General features: G+C 37.2%; 1 pseudogene; it reads right to left on the bottom strand.

Annotated features, from left to right (window-relative positions):
• Positions 1-6,121: 6,121 nt before the first annotated feature.
• On the bottom strand, positions 6,122-6,292 carry LOC115292978 (annotated as a pseudogene).
• Positions 6,293-6,599: the final 307 nt, after the last annotated feature.

The following is a 6,599-nucleotide window of genomic DNA, read 5'->3' as shown; positions in this document are numbered from 1 at the left end:
AAACCCAACAGTCACACATAATCTAAACTAGAAGATATCAGGCTGTACAAGCAGCGGTGGCCTGCGAGGCAGGGTGTGCGTGCGCAGGGGGTGGGGACTGGTCTGTAATCAGGAAGGATAAGTTATAACCTTTTGGAGGAAGGAAAATAATCTATATCTTAATTTGCATGGTGATTATACAAGTATGAAATTGTCAAAAATCAAATTATACACTTAATATCTGTGATATCATTATACATAAAATTTATCTCAAAAATCTAAATAAAAATGATATAAGTCCTTCATCTGCTATTAGAGACTATATTAGTTTCCCATTGTTATGACAACAAACCTAGTGACTTGGATTTTTTTCTCTTACTCTTCTGAAAGTACTAAACCTAAAATGTTCCACAGGGTTGTGTTCCTTCTGGAGACTCTAGGGAGAAAACATTTATTTGCCTTTCCCCAGCTTCTAGAGGCTCTATTTATTTATTTATTTTTGAGAGAGAGAGAGAGAGAGAGAGAGAGTGTCACCAGAGAAGAGGCAGAGAAAGGAAGACACAATCTGAAGCAGTCTCCAGGCTCTAAGCTGGCAGCACAGAGCCCAGTGCGAGGCTTAAACTCATGAACCATGAGATCATGACCTGAGCCAAAGTGAGACACCTAACCAACTGAGCCACCCAGGCCCCCACCCCAAGAAGCTCTATTTATTTTTGGCTCATGGCTCCTTTCCCCAGCTTCAAAACCATCACTCCAATGTCCGCTTTTATCTTCACATCTCCTTTTTATGACTATTTTCCTCTTGCCACCCTCTTATAAAGACCATGAGAATACATTGGGCCTCCCCTAATAATCCAGGATAGTCTCCCCATCTCAAAGTCTTTAATTTAATCAATTCTACAAAATCCCTTTTTGCCATGCAGGCTACATATTCACAGGTCCCAGGGATTAAGATGATGACATTTTTTGAAGTGAGGGTAGAGTTGGAGGAGGGAGAGGGGGAATGTGTGGCATCATTCTGTCTCCCACAGAAGCCAAATGTTCAGACTAATTAAACAGAGGTTCCAAGGGTCACTGATATCATCTGGGAAATGAAAACAGCTGTGCATAAATCACAACCTTAACGAGACTAGTCCAAATATTTGGAAGAGGAATTATCAGCAGAAATAAAACCTCAGTCTTTGCATGAGATTCTCCCGAGCTGCTGAGAGAGGTATGCCTGGGTGCAAATATCTCATGACATGCAATCTATGGAAAGCTGAATAGTAATCTTCACTGCTATACTATGCCACAGTATAGTCACTATTGTGAAAGCAATGCAGTCATATTTAAAGGGTGATTCCTCCTATGCAGCTCAGTGGAATTACAGCTGAGTACCTTCCTGGCAGCATGCCCTGCATCAAGTTTGTGCTCAATAAGTATTTGACAATGATCTCAATAGAAAGAATAACAATATTATGTTGATGCCAATGAAGAGGATTCTTAGTGATCAGGAGAAGAAATGATACTTCCCTAAGTACCCACTTTACTACTAGAGACCTACCAGGTTGGAAAACATGGCAAATTAGTAATATTTAGCCAAATGCCCAGGTACTTTGCAAAAGCCAATGTTAAGTTACTGTGTGCCTGAATTTATTATTTTAAAAACAGTGTGTTCCTTAATGGAAACTAACCCTTTCTACCTACTTTTCATGCCCCCAAATCTATTTTTGACTATGGATACTAATTCCAGAGAGAGTAAAGCCCAATTAATTATTAACTTCCAATGACTTTACAAGCCTCTTCTTAAAGTTTATACTTTGCAAATCCCATTCTATTAACACTTGGAGTCTGTTAAAACAAGCAGAAAGCTTTCATGGTCACCATTTCAATTAGGCTAACCTGACCAATTTAGGACTTAAACATTAGCTCCACAAATTAAACTTTCTATTCCTGTGGGTCTTTTCCTGAACTTATTTATTCAGCTTAGGTTTGTGAGAAGAGTTGTCTGTCAGCTAGCTCTTCTTTAAACCCATATGTCTCTTGGAGAATTTTATCTCTGAAACCTTGATATAAATAATTAGTTATTTTATTTTCAGAAATACAAATCATATAGTTATTTATTTTTTTTATTTTTAACACAATGGATCACTGCCCTAGTTTTTGCAGTGACAGATCTTTAAATCAACTATTAACTGTTTACATCTATGTACACCCTAGAATTAGTGACATAAATATCCCCAAATTACTAGGGAACAGCTGCTTTAAAGAATATATTTTTCCTTCTCTGTTTCCTGATTCTTGGCTAACCAAGGAAAATGACTACAAAAACTGCATCTTATATCATTAAACAGGTCACTAGTGCATTTAAATTGAGGACAATATTGGACGTAAGAGGTCACTTCTCTAACAGTCAATGAAAAAGTGTCTCAGGCTCATTATGATGGAGAAACCAATTATATTTGCTGGGATTTGCATGTAAAATAATAGGAAGCTTAGAGATTTCTCTCTGACTCTTGGAGAATACTTAGATGGTTTTCCACTAAGAAGCAGCTTGCGGTTTAAAGTAGAGTTTTGCAAATAATCCTATGAACTTCTTTTGCATAAAAAGAAGTTGATTTGTTAGACTATACATGCAACTTTCTGAAAATTTGGCAGTCTTTAAGAAGAATTAAAGAACTATAATATGGAAGATGATTTTAAAAGCTCATGTAGATCAAGGGGCACCTGAGTGGCTCAGTTGCTTAAATGTTCAACTCTTAAATGTTGGTAGGTTTGAGTTCCTCAGCAGGATCTGTGCTGACAGTTCAGAACCTGGAGCCTGCTTCAGATTTTGTGACTTCCTCTCTGTCTCTCTGCCACTTGTATTCTGTCTCTCTGCCACTCGTATTCTGTCTCTCTCTCTCTCCAAAAAATATACACAATACTTTAAAATTTTTTTAATTAAAAATAAAAATAAAAGCTCACAGTCATGGTCTCTCATCTTCTGGCTTCAACTTTTATCACTTCTAGATCAAATTAGATAGGTAGAAATTCTCTTATTTCAGAGATCTTCAGTAGACATTCTGGATTCTACTGAGATAGTCCACTCTGATGTCTATAGCCTTCACACTCTTCCCAAAGAACTGATTTTTTTCTGTTTTCACCACAATGGAATTAGAGAACAGTATATCAGCATAACACTGTAATGAATCTCCACAACTCAAATAGTGAAATTAGGCCTTTATTTGTGCAGCTAAAACTCAATAGTACCTTGTTTTTTGGCTTCTTCTAACCAGACCTTCTTTTAGAAACCTAATCTAAATAATGGCTTTCTTTTTCTTTAATATTTTTAAGTTTATGTAGAGAGAAAAAAAAAAGAGAGCACACACGTGTGTGCGCACACACAGGTGAGGGAGGGGTAGAGAGCAGGATAGAGAGAATCCCAGGCAGGCTCCATGCCATCAGCACAGAGCCCGATGGGGGGGGGGCTTAAACTCACGAACTAAGAACCTGAGCCAATTTCGAGAGTCAGATACCTAACTGTGCCACCCAGGCACCCCAAAATAATGGCTTTCTTTAGGTTTTCCAAAATCTTCTTGAATTTACTCATTTTATAATTTGCATATGCCACTTCACCTCCAGCTCAGCATGTCTAAAACTCAAATCAATTCCTTTTCTTCCAAATTAGTTCCTTCTACTACTGAATTTTCAAGTAGCTTGTATTATACTATCATCCTTTGTACATGTAGGATCAATGTTTTAGGGATATGGACACTGTTTTATATCTGGTCTCATTCTATAGTCCAACCAGTGTCTGTTCTTATTAATTAAGCCTTTAAATGTGCCTTTACTTTGCATCCTCTATTCTCTCAGGCTGTAGTTTTAGGATACTGTTGCTTTGCCAGATGCTGGGGGTGGGCAGGGGAAATACTACCACAGTCTCTTAACAAATCTGCATTTTTCATCTTTTTTTCCTTCAATTCATTAAGCTCCATAAGATTAATAGAGTATAACTGTGAACATATGTAGAGAATATCTATAAAATTTATTGTTGGGCCCTTTTGAAAACATTGCTTATATTTGGGGATTTTTCTACCTCTCAGTAGCAACCTCTGTAAGTTTAAAAATTGCTTTCCAATTATCCTATGCAGTTAGGGTACAGCCCTGTAAATCAGAATCCACCAAACACACTCACTGGTATGAAATTTTGACTCATAAGCAAAAGAAGTAGGGCTCAGACACCAGGAATATTTCAGTTAATAAAGTAGTGAAGAAATCTGGCCTTGGAGGCATCAGTGATCATGAGGGACCTTTCCTGAAACAGAGCTGGCACATAGGCATGAAAACCAGTGGTAGCAATTAGGTTGGTTTCTTGGTCCAGGAAAATTAACTATGCTAAAACTTTCCCTGTCGTTTCCTTGCAGACCTCTTCTACACCACGATTCTGGTTTGTTCTTGGAGGCCAACCCAGAGGTTCATTGTTTAGCCCCTAAACAATTTTCTGAGCTACACAATATATTTTTATAATCACTTTTTCAGAAAAATGAAATAAATTTTTTTCAATCTGTAAGTAAAAATCCAGAGAGTAATAATACATGTAATTCCTTTAAAATATTTTATAACTCTCTTTCTCTCTCTTTTTTTAAATGTTTATTTATTTTTGAGAGAGAGGGAGAGGGAGACAGAGGATCCAAAGCTGGCAATGTGCTGATAGCAGACAGCCTCATGTGGGTGGGGCTCCAACTCACAAATCAGGAGATCATGACCTGAGCCAAAGTCAGACACTTAACCTACTTAGCCACCCAGGCATCCCTATCTCTATATATTTCTAAAGTCGAAACTCCTAGTATTTCCCAAATTCTGACCACAAGATCCCAGTTAGGCTAATTGATCTCTCTGTTCCTCCGTGGCAATTACACATTCCAGCCAAACTGTTCTAGTCACAGTTCCTTAAAATTACTCTCACCTATTTTTGAATCTTTGTTTGCCATTCTTCCTACATTTCCTCAATAATCCTGACACGTCTCTTTCAAAGACTAACTGAACTCCCACATTTTCTGAGAAGGTGTATCTGCTCAATGTAAATGGAAGTCTTATTTAGTATTTTATTGTTTCTCACTGTATATTTTTGTATCAATGCGCCCACTGACATGCATAATTTCAAAGAACTGAGAGATTATTTAGTCTATTAATTCTAATAGACCACTCTTACCCTCTTACCAATTGAACACAGCCATGTGCTCTGTAACTATTTCCCAGAAGATAAATTAGGTAACACTTCACACCTGGGGAGGTTTAGTTGCAGGATTTTCTTGTGAAACATATTTGCACAACACACATTTGCTCAGCCCTCTGAAAAGGAGTTGCTCAAGCAGTAGTTAAATTATTACTTGAGTTTGATGCGACTCATTAATGCTAATTTATAGCCAGAAGATCATCAGGATTACATAGAATTCGGTTTATAATTACCCTGAATTCCTTATTAATCAATTTATATTTCTTATGATTCAACATCATCTCAACCAATCTCAGTGGCTTAACATAGCAAATGTTTATTTCTCAATCCTTTTATTCATTGTAGGTAGCCAGAGGTTTCCTCCATCAAGTGAACAGATCTGTAATTCCACTTTTGGTGATTTTTTTAAACACTTGATCACCAAGGCAGGGAATTATATAAAAATGGAAGAGACATAGCAACATTAAACTGCTTTGGGCCCAGGCTGACATATACCATTTAAATGTGCATTGCATTGGCCATTGCAGTGGGCGCACTGATACAAAAATATACAGTGAGAAACAATAAAATACTAAATAAGACTTCCATTTACATTGAGCAGATACACCTTCTCAGAAAATGTGGGAGTTCAGTTAGTCTTTGAAAGAGACGTGTCAGGATTATTGAGGAAATGTAGGAAGAATGGCAAACAAAGATTCAAAAATAGGTGAGAGTAATTTTAAGGAACTGTGACTAGAACAGTTTGGCTGGAATGTGTAATTGCCACGGAGGAACAGAGAGATCAATTAGCCTAACTGGGATCTTGTGGTCAGAATTTGGGAAATACTAGGAGTTTCGACTTTAGAAATATATAGAGATAGGGATGCCTGGGTGGCTAAGTAGGTTAAGTGTCTGACTTTGGCTCAGGTCATGATCTCCTGATTTGTGAGTTGGAGCCCCACCCACAATCAGATGGCTGTAACGTTGTAAGATGTAAGAAATGTTCAGGAACACATGGAATTCTGATGGGCACTCCTTCCTTATGCCATGTTATCCAAAATTAATCTGCTAAATTTTATTTTAAGCTGACCAGAACAGATACTACATTAGATCTTAGCCAAAAGGCTGAGAAGCAATTAATCTGCTAAATTTTAAAGCTATTTATAATTTGAGTAACATGGCAAACTACTTTTCCATTAAATCCAAGAAAGATTAGTTTTCTTCCCTTTTCTATCTCCTACTTCACCCATAAACATGCTTCTTTTTGCTTTATTTCATATTTTACTCTTGCTATGAATTATCTGCCTTCCATTCATGGTTTATTGAATCTGAAATGTACTTAACCCCCAATTCAATTTCCTTACATTTGGGATGCACCCCAGATACTTTGGAACTCTTAGAGTCCCTTTTCGAAAAGCAAAATTATCTTCCCATTACACATAAA

This window comes from Suricata suricatta, chromosome 5 (genome assembly GCF_006229205.1).
Source record: "Suricata suricatta isolate VVHF042 chromosome 5, meerkat_22Aug2017_6uvM2_HiC, whole genome shotgun sequence".
NCBI classification, from domain to species: Eukaryota; Metazoa; Chordata; class Mammalia; order Carnivora; family Herpestidae; genus Suricata; species Suricata suricatta.
Note: the sequence above shows the minus strand (reverse complement) of the source record. Positions and strands in the feature narration are given on the sequence as shown.